The 12335-nt window shown below is 36.5% G+C and overlaps 1 protein-coding gene across 10 annotated transcripts in view; it reads left to right on the top strand.

The window, feature by feature from the left end:
- The window catches only part of DTNA (dystrobrevin, alpha), a 401960-nt gene that overhangs the window by 199085 nt on the left and 190540 nt on the right, over window positions 1-12335 (top strand). For 2 of the 10 annotated variants that reach the window (XM_011943694.1, XM_011943699.1), the window contains exon 1: window positions 12005-12220. The exons of the other annotated variants lie outside the window; for them this stretch is intronic. The gene's annotated coding sequence lies outside the window, so the exon portion shown is untranslated. Of the gene's footprint in view, window positions 1-12004; window positions 12221-12335 lie in introns of those variants that run through there. 10 annotated transcript variants of the gene reach the window in all.

Genomic DNA, 12335 nt, shown 5'->3' with positions numbered 1-12335 from the left:
TAGATAGTGTTAAAAATTTCCATTTAAAACATTTCCCGAGGAGTAAGCTATTTATAACTGCACAGATCTTTACTCATTGGCAAATAAGCTTATGTTTAGGTTGATGCTAAAATTAGCATTATTTCTGTTCAACAAGAGTTAAAAAGATGTAGCACCTTGTGGTTCTGCAACCTACTTAAACAAAATCTTCTTTATTGATGTGCACATAAGCCTGGAAATGATGGTATCTAAAGCTGTAGAGTGATAGAATTTTAGTGCTAAATGTTATCTAGGATTACCACTGGAGGTGGAGTCTCTTTAAGGCAAGAGTTTCTGTCTCTCTTTTTTCTCCTTAAGAATATTTATGAAATAAATATTTATGACTAATTATAAAATAATTTGTTTAGAATGCAAAAAAAATTCCTAGATATAGTGATACTATTAGCACTTAAAGAAATACATAAACATGTTCTGAAATTTTTATAGCACTATTCAAGGGCCATGCATAAGAATAATAATGTATATGAATAAGCTCAAAATTAAATTTAATTGCAAAAGTCAGCATCCATAGAGAAGAGTTCTTTCCTTTTGGGAAAAATCATAAGGATGCATAGGCAGCATTTATACCTATAAAGGTCATTCATTCATTCATTTTTTAAACATATATTGCACATCTTTTATGTTCCCTGGCTCTATGTTAGGCACCTGGGAACCTGAGATAAAGTATAATTATTTCAAGCAATATCCTAGTTATATTTGCCATAGATTATATCTTAGAGACATAGAATATCATAGAATTGAAGCATCAGAAAGGATATTTCAGATGATGTAGCCCAGACCTCCTAATTTTTGGCTTGAGGAAATTGAAGACTAGAGAGCTTAAGTACTACCCCAATAATTAGCAGCAAAGCCACAACTCGGACATGTCTGAGTCTCCTACTACCCAGCTCCTCTCTACTGTACAATAAACTAGCTAATATTTATATATTCTTGAATTTATTTTCCCCCAAGAGAAGATTCCTGGTCTAAGGAGAGAAGACTGAGAAAATAAAGTTGATTTTTCTTTTAAATATAATGAATAGAAGTAGATTTATGATTCATCAAGCATTTATTGAGAATTAACTAAATATCAGGAACTTTCCTAGGAGCTGGTCATATGTATGAGAAAAACAGAAATGTCCTTCTGGACCACATCCTGCTTACCATCTTGTGTGCAGTGTGTGTGTGTGTGTGTGTGTGTGTGTGTGTGTAAAACCCTAGCCTAAAGGCACTAAACTGCCCTTTAATGGGAATATTAAAATAGCCCAGGCAATGGCAGATATAATGTAATGCTAAAAAATGGCAACTAAAGTGATTAAAACATATTTATATTTACTTTTTTAAAAAATGTAAAACAGTGCAATTCTTAAGCACCTTATGTATTACATTGAAAAGATACATGTATATGTCTTTGGTCTCCTACTGTTATACGAATAACTTGTTTTATGACTATTTCCTGTTAAACATTTCAGAGGTGGAAAATAATTTTTGTAAGTCTCAGTACATATCTACACTGCTATATCTCTTTGAGTAAGATAAACATACAGTATTTTAGGAAAAAAATGAGAATTCTGTTCACATTCCCACGTTATGTTCCTGATTAGTTATCTTTTGTTTGTGAATTGCCCCTTTACTTCCCTAGAAGAGCTTTGCAGAATGCTATTTACCTTTTCATAAGCATGATTTTTAAAACTATGTTATCACATGAATGGATGGAGCAATGTTTTTTCATCAAAAACTAGAATTCTGATGGGTTTACAAAAGTGAATAATAATGTGCTTTAATCTTAGTGCATTCTTAGTAATGACAATTTACTGTTTGAGCTTATATTTTAGCCATCAACTGATTTTTGTCACTTTCAAAATGCAAATGTTAAGTCTGTACAGAGTTTATTTTAGTGAAATCTTAAGCTGTAAATTTGATAGTTTCAAATTAGCAAAGCAGATAAATAATGTAGCTCTCAATTTTGTCTCTTTCTAACAATTCTCTAACAGTAGGCTAGAAATTTTACTACACTTGTGTCTGTGTATAATATGCCTTCAGACTCAGAAAAAAACTTGCAGTATTTTTACTTCCAATCCTAGTTGGATAAGTAAGGTGGCTGTCTTTTTTTTATGAACGGGTTTTTATTATATCATGTCTCCCTAATGTATGTAAACAGCTCTAGTATCACATGACTTCCCTTCTGAAGTTGAATTTCTTCCCAGGGTAGTAGCATCCACAAAGCATATATTTGGCAGCAAAACAGTACTAGTACATTACAGATAAGGTTACATTCTTCCCATTCAGCCACAGCAAGTGAGCCTCTCATCCCCTCAGTTAAACAGGTTCTGGTTTTATACTGAAGCAGATTTAGCCTCTCTCAATTCCTTTTCCTCCTGTGTAGTCAAGGGTGCCACCATGAGAAGGACGGAGCATGCCACCACCTGAATCCCTGACATATTCCCATGGCACTTGGAATTCTCCTTTGGCAAAAAACATTTGCAGACATTAAGTACAATGGTGAAATTACTATAACAGCCTTCCCATTCTCTCCTGGATTCTCCCTTCCTACAGTGCTAGAAGTGAAAAGACCTATGTAGCAGGACTTGTAAATGCCCGCTAAACTCAGTTCTTAACAGGAATTCTTCCATCTGATAATTACACTTTGCGATTTTCCATATCATCCAACCCTGGGGCTGTTGTGTGTAAAGTTGTAACTGCAAGCATGAAGGTTTTTCATTAGAATATTATTAATCCACCTCCTGAATCCACCTTCTCCCTATTTTGTCTTACCTAATAACAAAGGTAATAGTCTAGCTCAGCTCATGATTGCCTTCTCATTAAAATATTCAGATCCTTTTCATACACATACCTGGGGTTCATGTGTAACATATACAACCTTAATAAGCTGTGGTTGCCTAGTAACTAGTGGAGGCGCTAACCAGTGGAGATGGGTCAGAGAGCCTGAAGAACATAAATAACTGAAGCATTGACATTAGTTTCAGCTGGGTCACCCAAGCCTTAATTCTGCACTAGCCATCCCAGACATTTCTAATGGGCTGGTGAAACAGTAGCTTTCTTAGAAGTAGCTCATTAAATCGTAAAAACAAGAATTAGTGTTTAACATAATGTCCTTCTCTCTGGTCTGATAAGAGTTTGGGGAATGACCACGGAAATAACACCCCAGATCCTAATGCCTTTGAAATACTTTTTACAGAATACAGAATAAAATGTTTACAAGGACTCAACACTCCCAAACAGCTTTTTCCACATGCTCCTGATTCTGTTTGGTCAGTTTCATTAGGAAAAATTTTTTTAGCATTGACCCATTCTCTAATGTTACTATCTTTTTCATGTTGAGTGGTTAAGGATTCTGAAACATTTTCCCTTGTTTTCAACGGCTCTTGCTTTAAAAAGCAATGTAGAAACAAAGAGAAAAATAGTTAGAATAAGCAGACTGATAGCAGGATGGTAAAATTAACCCATAACATAAATAATACCTGATAATTTCTGAAGAAAACACACACAGCTTGAAGCGCGCACAGCGCTTTTCCTTATAACTGGGACATTTGGCCATATGCTGGGACTTTCAAAGCCCTAATATAAGATACCGCTGTCTTAAAGTGTGTTACATATCAAAGGGAAAAGAGAACATTACATTTTTATGAAAACAATCTGAAATACACTATTGACTTGAAAGCAAAATTATCTCCACACCATAGACAGAGTGATATTTAGTGATATTTTAAAAATAAAAGTTGTGTTTTATCACTATTATCATTCAAATTCTTCAGAAGCTCTGTGCTGCCCCGGGAATAAATTTCAGAATCCCTAACACGGCCTTCAAAGTCCTGGTCCCTGTGTGACCCTCTCCCCCATCTGCACAGTGCTCCAGCCACACTGCTGTTCCTGCATTCCTCCATCACACCAGGCTTCCTCGCACTCATGGACTCAGGTCTCCCTTTGCCTGAAATCCCTCACCTCCTTTTTCACAGGTGTCATCTCAAAAATCCCTTTCTCAGAGAGGTCAGAGATACCACCAGGTCACCTCAGAGGTGACGTTCTATCCTCATACCCCATTCCAAGCATGGACACAGACTTTAATTACCACTGTGAAGTTGCGGCCAGCCCCCAAAGCTTTCCTACCGTTTCCACAATAACAGAGACAACACAAGTCAGAATCATTAAAATTAGTCTTCAGCATAAGTATTAGTTGAACTGTAAGTCTTGCCCTTCATAAGACAACTACTAGATTGGCCTTTCTTATTCATCCTAATAATAGAATCCATTGACCGTTTCTTCCTGGGCCACGGTTTTGAGAACTTGCTTCCCCCACAGGTAGGCGTTTGCTTTGACCTGGCCCTTATCCCTACGTCCAGCACCTCAGCACCTATTCTCTCCCTTGATCTATCCCCTAGTCCCTTCCCCATTCCAATTAATAACTTTGTAATTTTCCACCTATATCACCCATAATAAACACAGCATTGTTTTTTCTCTTTTACATAAAGTGGCTTAGTTTCTTTTCCCTCCACCTCTGTCTTCCAGACTAAGCTATATATAAGCAATACACCTATTAAAATTGATTCCAAAAAAGAGCAATCATAAAGCCATGAACTCTGTAGCCTTCCTTAAAATCTGGGAAAATATACAGTTTTAAAGGTAACAATTCATTTTACCCAACCTGCATATTTACATAGAGACAGATAGGAAATGGTAACTATAAAGATGTTAACTGTGGTTGTTGGGATTATAAAGGATTAGAAAATATTTTTGCTAACTTTTATTTTTAATTGGTCTGCAGTGTATACTGAGGATGTCATAAAGTCTGAAACAGATAAAACAAATAGTCTTTATGTTCATTCTTTACATATGGTTGCTACAAGTATGACAGTATGGGTGGGAAAGCCCAACCACAGGATTGAATGTGTATTGTCGGGTTTCTCTATGCTCTGTATGTATGTATAGAAGAATTTAAATACAAAACTAGGTCATCACTGGGATGTAGAGCTTTCTTACATGTACTACAAATATAAGTGGCTAATATCCTTTGAAAAATCGTCCTTGATGGATAATATAGAATGTTAATGTCTTCCTGACTTGTATACTTATAAGCTAGAATTTTGGTGCTATATTAGGAGGTTATTCCTAATGTCTAGCCTGGCAAAAACATACTATGGTAGCTTCAGTAAAAAACGAAGAACATCTATTCACCATTATTTTCACTGGGATATACTTGCAAATGGTCAAGTACCTCCCTCACAGGCTTCTCTTCTACTTTTCTTCCTGTTTATTGTTCACCATCGTACCTTCTCCAGTTTCTCCCTTTCACATGTCACTATGAGGCTCTAAACAGAATGCAGTGGCGTGATGGAGAACTGACCAGTGTGGAGCAAGGAGCATGCCTCCCAGATTGACTCCAGGGACCTCTGAAATACCAGATGCACAGTCCTTGCTGGCAGAGTATTTGCCACCACAGACACCCAGAAGGGTTCAAAGTGCCTGTTATCTTTATATTATGGGTCAAGTTATATGAAATTTGTTCAATCACTAGATGGACCTTTTTTATTCATTCCAATAATGGAATTCATTTAAGTGTATAGAATGAAATTCCAAATACTCATATATTGCTTGTCTCAGTTTTGTCAAACAATTTCCAGAATAGTGTGCATTTCTTCAGCATTTCCTTTTTTTGTATTCTCCCCTTCTAGGGAATTTTGCTATGTGTTTTCTTGAACCACGTATGCTTCTCTTTTTCTTTCCCCCAAATCACCTTATATCCTTTTCTAACTGTTTCTTAATCTTTGTTTTACCATAATAATTTATTCTACAGTCTTCCCTTAATTTTTTCTAACGTGCTTTATTTTCTCATATTCTTTTTTTGTCATAATGTCATCAATAATTAACTTTGTGTGTCTGCAGTGAACATGACATCTCATTTGCTTCCCAGTTCTCTCCATCCCATCGTCTATGATGCATACACACATATTACTTGATATGTAGTTATAATTCACCCTCTCCTTACCCACTGACTACATAATTACTTGTCCTTTCCCCAGGGAGCCTTACAAAGGAAGGAAGAGAGAAAGTCAGTAGCCTCTGTCACTCCTACATCTCATCTTGGTCACTGAATATGCTTTTAGAGTACGTCAGGCATTTCTCCATGGAGCTTTAGAATGTGTACTGTGCTGATGTATTCCAAGTCCCTAAATACAAAGAATCTGGGAAAATACATCTAATATCCTCCAAACAAATGCTTTCCAAGCTCAGGGGACACTGACTGGGTAATTTTTCCCTCCTTAACATTCTGCCTAAAGTGACCTAATTAAATTCTCTGTCTACTCTCAAATCAGTTGGTCATATTCCTTCTCATATATTGTTATAGCTACAGTTAATATTTCCTTTTTCCATGTTCTTATCTCCCCATCTAGATTGGAGGCCATTTATATTTCTTTGACTACACCTAGTTCATTAAGTGATTTTAGAAAGTGCTTAATTAAAATGTACTGAATCAGAACATCTCATTTTAGAATCAGCCACACAGAAGAACCTACGAAACAACAATCTCTAGTACTTTGTATCCAGACTAAGAAAATGAATTCTTTTAAAAGTGAGATCTCAGGAATCTGCCTGTTTCCTTGACTTCACAGGTAGACTTAATTTTCCGAAGTATCCTTCCTTTTCCCTTTAGCTGAGAGAGGATCTATACATCAAATGGAGATGTCATGGCTGTGCAAACACACCTGGGTTTACAGGATATGGGACTGTCACAGAGAGTGACCAGACAGGTACTTACTGAGTTACCTGACAGTCTTCCACTCAAAGCACATGGATTTTCTGCTATCCCAACATGCTAAAAGGCTGTAAAAGAACTCAGAGGCCATGAAAGAGCCCTAATAATTTTATATCAATCTCAGCTCACTAACTTGATGAGCACCCTGACCCTTCAACTCTCGTGGAATTTTTCCATTTTGTTTTCCACAGAACAGATTTTTATCTGGGAGAATATTTACTTCTCAGTATCCATTCCATCTTGCCACTAGTGGAAGGTGCCTTTAGATATACTGTCATGTAGGTTGTCCCTGATTAAAAAAAAAAAAAAGCAAACGAACAAAACAGCATCACCCACCTCAAAGTAACTACCATTCCTGATTTGTACTCCGGAACACATCCATGGGGTTTCACAGATGACATCAAACTGGAACTGAGAGGGAGGCCCTCAGAGACGAATTGCCATTTAGAGTCAGCATGGTAAAATTACAAAAAGCAAAGTAGACTCATAAAGAACGCTGTTTCTCTTCTAGCTCTAGAGTAATTTCATGCTGGAACTTTAAGCAAGTTATTTCACCTCTTTAAGCCTCAGCTTCCTCATAAATAAAATCAATCAAGTGAGGTATAAGACTAAATTATGAGTATTGATTCTGCCAATTTTTAAATTTTATTCTTAGATTTTCTAACTTAAACTCAGTAATCTCCCTCCACTTCCAGGAATCTATTTTAAGGAAATAACCCAAGGTATAACCAAAAATTTATATACAAAGATATATTGCTTATAATTAGAAACCTGGAAAAGACTAAACATATATTAGCAATAATGGATAGTTAAATAAATTCTGATATATAAAAATATTAAAATTTTATGCAACAATTAAAAGGTATTTTCAAAGAATGTATCATACCATAGCGTGCTTATTTTACATCTCTTTCATTCAGTGAAAAGGCAATATTCAAAATTATTCTGAATTTTTTTTTTTTTTTTTGAGACAGAGTTTTGCTCTTGTTTCCCAGGCTGGAGTGCAGTGGCATGATCTCAGCTCACTGCAACCTCTGTGTCCCGATACAAGTGATTCTCCTGCCTCAGTCTCCCAAGTAGCTGGGATTACTGGCAATGCGCCACCATGCCCAGCTAATTTTGTATTTTTAGTAGAGACGGGGTTTCTCCGTGTTGGTCAGGCTGGTCTTGAGCTCCCGACCTCAGGTGATCCACCCGCTTCAGCCTCCCAAATTGCTGGGATTACAGGATGAGCCACCGCGCCTGGCCGTGAAATTTTAACATATAAAGAAATACATCAAAATGTTGATACTGGTTATTTCTGATAGTTGAATTATAAGTGCTTTTAATATTATTTCATAAATGTTTTCTGTATTTTTCAACTTCTCCACAATGGACATGTAACATTATCTTTTCATGAGAACATGGAAAGGACTTTTTATTATTAAGTTTAAAAACCAACATTTTTTCACTTAGAATACATCCAGAATATAATTATGAATTTTAAAGATATGAAAAAATACAAAAACAGAGGCTTGAGAATAAATTTCCAAAAATGATATGGCAAAATGATTCAGAGTTCACAATAGGTTATCTGTGAGATATGGAGCCATCAATTTCATAGTGTTATTTAAAAACAGATATTTTCTGTGATGTGTTCACAGAAGAAAAGCATAAAGAAATCCCTATTATTTATAGCCCCATTGTTACAATTCAAAGGAAAAGTGCATGTTTGAAACATCTTAAGGGTAAAATAGAATATCTTGATATTAATTTGTATAAATTGAGATGGCTTGCAACACACTTGTTCTTTCATAAGAAATTTTTATGAACAGAATAGATACTAATCCGATTAATATTTTTTAGGTCAGCTGCTCAAAGTGGCCCAAGAAACAATGTGCTTGCAAAAATTGTTCAGTAGATCACAGTCTTTTTTTGATGCTGTAAACACACTTTCTTTTTTAATTTAAACCAGTGCCCTAACAATAAAGCACTTTATGGTGTGAAAAAATAAATAATAGTTTTTAAATATGATGTGAAAATTGCATTTTCAGAGGTTCAAGTTGTTTTGCTTGTTTTAATTTCATTAACACTGGCCGTCGGCGTTTTTTGTAGCCATGTTGTTTAATTTAAGCGAGTGACCTCTGAGCGCATGTTGTTACCTCGAGTTTGTGGGAAATTAAGTGCTCTCACATCTGAAGAGCGGGCAGTGAAGCATATAACCTTGAAGCTCCCTCCTCCTTCTATGGGATTAGGATTTGAAAAATTGACTTCCTGGGGAACCTTCTGAAACATCACCACCTATGTCTCAAAAACTGTTTCTAAGTGATTGAATTCTTCATATGAAATTAAGTGGATCACAACAGCACAGGTTATGTTGCATATTTTGTTCACATGAGGGGGAAGTTTAATTTTAACATTTGCAAAAGGGGGTTTAAAACTTTGTGAAACCAAATATACTGGCATCATTTTCCTAGGGGTTAAAGAATCAACAGTCACTTTAACATCTGACAAAGGATGTACCTTCTGTTTGCAATCAATCATATTAAATGCTCTAATAGCAGTGTACTTTAACTAGATCAATGATAGGCTCTTACATTTACAAAATGAAAAACAATGAGATACACGTAATGGCCACATAACCAATCTGTAGGGGAAATAAATGTACGTGATAAACACTCCTGATGAAATGAATGCAGGCAGTGAGAGAGTCTCTATTCAGCCAGCCACACATGAGAATAGGTATGAATTATTCAAATTGAGGTTCAAATTATTCAAATAGTCTCTCCTTCATCAACTGTTTTGAAGAGGATTAGGGAGTGCTAATTTTCCGGTGTAGCTGCTCCCTGCCTTTTTGCCTGGTCGGCCTCACACATTTTATAGGATTGGATCATCATGAGTCACCACACTGAAGGATTTTTTCAGGGTTGGAGCAGTGCCAAAGCTATTTTAATCATCCCAACTGATTTGTTGTAGGGCTTTTCTTTCTTACTTACTTTTTAATGATAGCGAAATCTTGCAATGTGCAACATCCACTTTATTCTTTCTGGTAACTTCCTGCAATGAAAAAAAATTGTTTTTTTTCTACCACAGGCTTTTTTAACCCCTGGCTGCTTCTTTGTACCATATTCTTCAAAGGGATTTTAATGCTGATTTTCCTATGCCATTGGCTTTGGTGTCAGGCAGTTTCCTGAATTTGATGACTATGGAGAGAAGCAGCTAAAAGTTTACACTGGTGAGCAGTTTACAGTACTTGTTAGAGATCAAGGTGACCTTATAAAGGCTGCTGTTGACACAATATTGGTTAATTACTAAAAATGTAATCTATGTATGTAATTTATATTTTAAAGACCTTTATGATGAAGATTCTTTACAGTTCATCTTAATTTGAGAAAGTATCATTAACAAACAACATATAGACCATTTTTTAAGAATCCAAAATGAATACCACAATGAACTGCTTTACTTGTGTTTTGCTTCCATATTTAAAGATTAAAAAAATTAACTACCATGTTTAACATTCTTCCCACAGTCCATTTCATTCTAGAAATATGCATAACCTTTTGACTGATCGGTTGCTCCTAGCTGGTTTGTAGGTTGGAGCAAGCAGCCCTTGCTCTTTGCCTGAAAAGGTCTCTATATTTATGCTGTGTTGTTATGTAAATCTGTGTTAGGAAACATAGGATTATTAATGCATATCTTGTTGAAAATGACACTTTATTCAGCAAAGGGAAGTCACATGCCAGTCAGCTTTCTCATGGTCCCTCTTGTTCAAAAATCACATATTTACTAAATAATACTAGCCAGAATTTATTGAGTATTTAGTATTCTTCAATGCTTGGTGCTTTCCTTGGACTATCTCACTTAATCCATTTTCATTCCTTGTTAAAGTAGGAATTTTACAGAAGAGTAAACTGAGGGTTAGAGAGGTTAAGTAACCTGTCCAAGATCACAAAAGGAGTATGGGCGAGAGCCAGATTTCAAATCCGCATCTGCTTGATTCCACAGTTGCTCTTCTTAAGAGCTCCTTTGCCCTTGCCTCACTTTGTGATGTGATGTACTAAGAAAAATTCTGTGCAGATCTCTGAAGGGTTTAAGCACAACGAGACATGCTGTGAAGACAGTCCTGGAGGAGGTGAGGGAAAGCTTTCAGATGCCATCTTTATCCATTGAAGAAGTAGCCCTACCTACTGCCAAGTCTTTTGATGGTTACCTGGTAGAAAAAGATGTTCCCCTTCCTCAGGGAGTCCATCTCTAAAGAGAGAAGATAGATATGCAAACAAATTATTGTGAAATATGAGCTAAGTTTGGGAAATAAGGAAGGTTGTGCAAGAGCAGAGTGATGATGCGAGGCCTGAGGGATGAAGCAGCCAACCCTGGAGGACTGGGGCACCCACTGGCTGGTGAATGTATCATGGTGGGAGGAAGGATCGTGCTAACATGCTGGCATGCGCGGAAGTTCCTGTCACCTGGGACTCCCTCGGCCTTTCCCTAAAGAACTGGTAATGCACTGAAGGTGATTCCTTAAATCCTAACTACATAGCCATTGGTTTGGGGAGTCCCAGGATTGCTCAGAGTTCATATTGTTTCAAATCCAGGACTGCTGCTCTTAATATAGAGCCCCCCCACCCCCCACCGAAATATAGCCTGGTCGATTCCAACAGGCTGTGTTGCCTGCTTTAAATTTAAATGATAAATTTTGAAAGAACTGAAATCTGTTTAAATAACAGTTAAACACAGGGTTTTGATGAAAAGAAAATGAAGAATTTTACCTCCCACATCTAAGCTGTGATTAGAAGTTTGCTCTAGAAAAAAAGCACTTTGAAACTAGCCCTTTATATACTGATGTAGTGTTTTCAGCATCTGTGTTTACTGAATACGTTACTTCATTTTTTAATGTTTTTAAAGGAGCTCTGGGATTATTGCTGCATTTCCTATCGATTTAGTAACTGACATTTAAAAAAATTTAGTTGGCTGATGTAGTAGTAGATAATGATCAGTATTTCAAAAGATTAGTGGTGACTTAAAATGCATAGAGTTATTTCATTAGTTAGTTGGAAAACCTTTTATTCTTATACTTCTGTTATTTTTTTCTTGTTCATGAAGTTGAGTCAGCAAGAGAAGCATATTCAAATTAGACTTGTCATACAGAAAAAAAAATCTGACTTTGTCAGGGTGGGTGGAGGGAAAAAAAGCAACTTTTTGTGAGTCTTTTGTATTTCAGCAGCTGGATTCATTGCTACCATGGTAACGGACCACATGATGAGGTGTATTAGATTGCTGTGTGTTGAGCACAAGGGGAAGAATGAACACAGCTTTTTATTGAAGTTAAAGGTTACTTTGGAGTTTCTTCTGTGGAAATGTGTAAGGTCAAATACTATAGTTTCCAGCTTATGTAGTACTTCAGAGGAAGAATTAGGGGCATATTGGTGCATTTAACTACAAAACCAGGTAAGGTACAATTGAATCTATAAAACCGAACTTTCTGACTTCTGTCGCAGTGGCATAACTTGCTGGGTGGAATTTCACTGTCGCCCCCACCCCCACCCCCACATGGGCGCCCGAT

The sequence above is a fragment of the Colobus angolensis genome, unplaced genomic scaffold (assembly GCF_000951035.1).
Source record: "Colobus angolensis palliatus isolate OR3802 unplaced genomic scaffold, Cang.pa_1.0 Scaffold220, whole genome shotgun sequence".
Classification (NCBI taxonomy): domain Eukaryota; kingdom Metazoa; phylum Chordata; class Mammalia; order Primates; family Cercopithecidae; genus Colobus; species Colobus angolensis.
The sequence above is the reverse complement of the archived record's forward strand: the minus strand, read 5'-3'. Positions and strand labels throughout refer to the sequence as shown.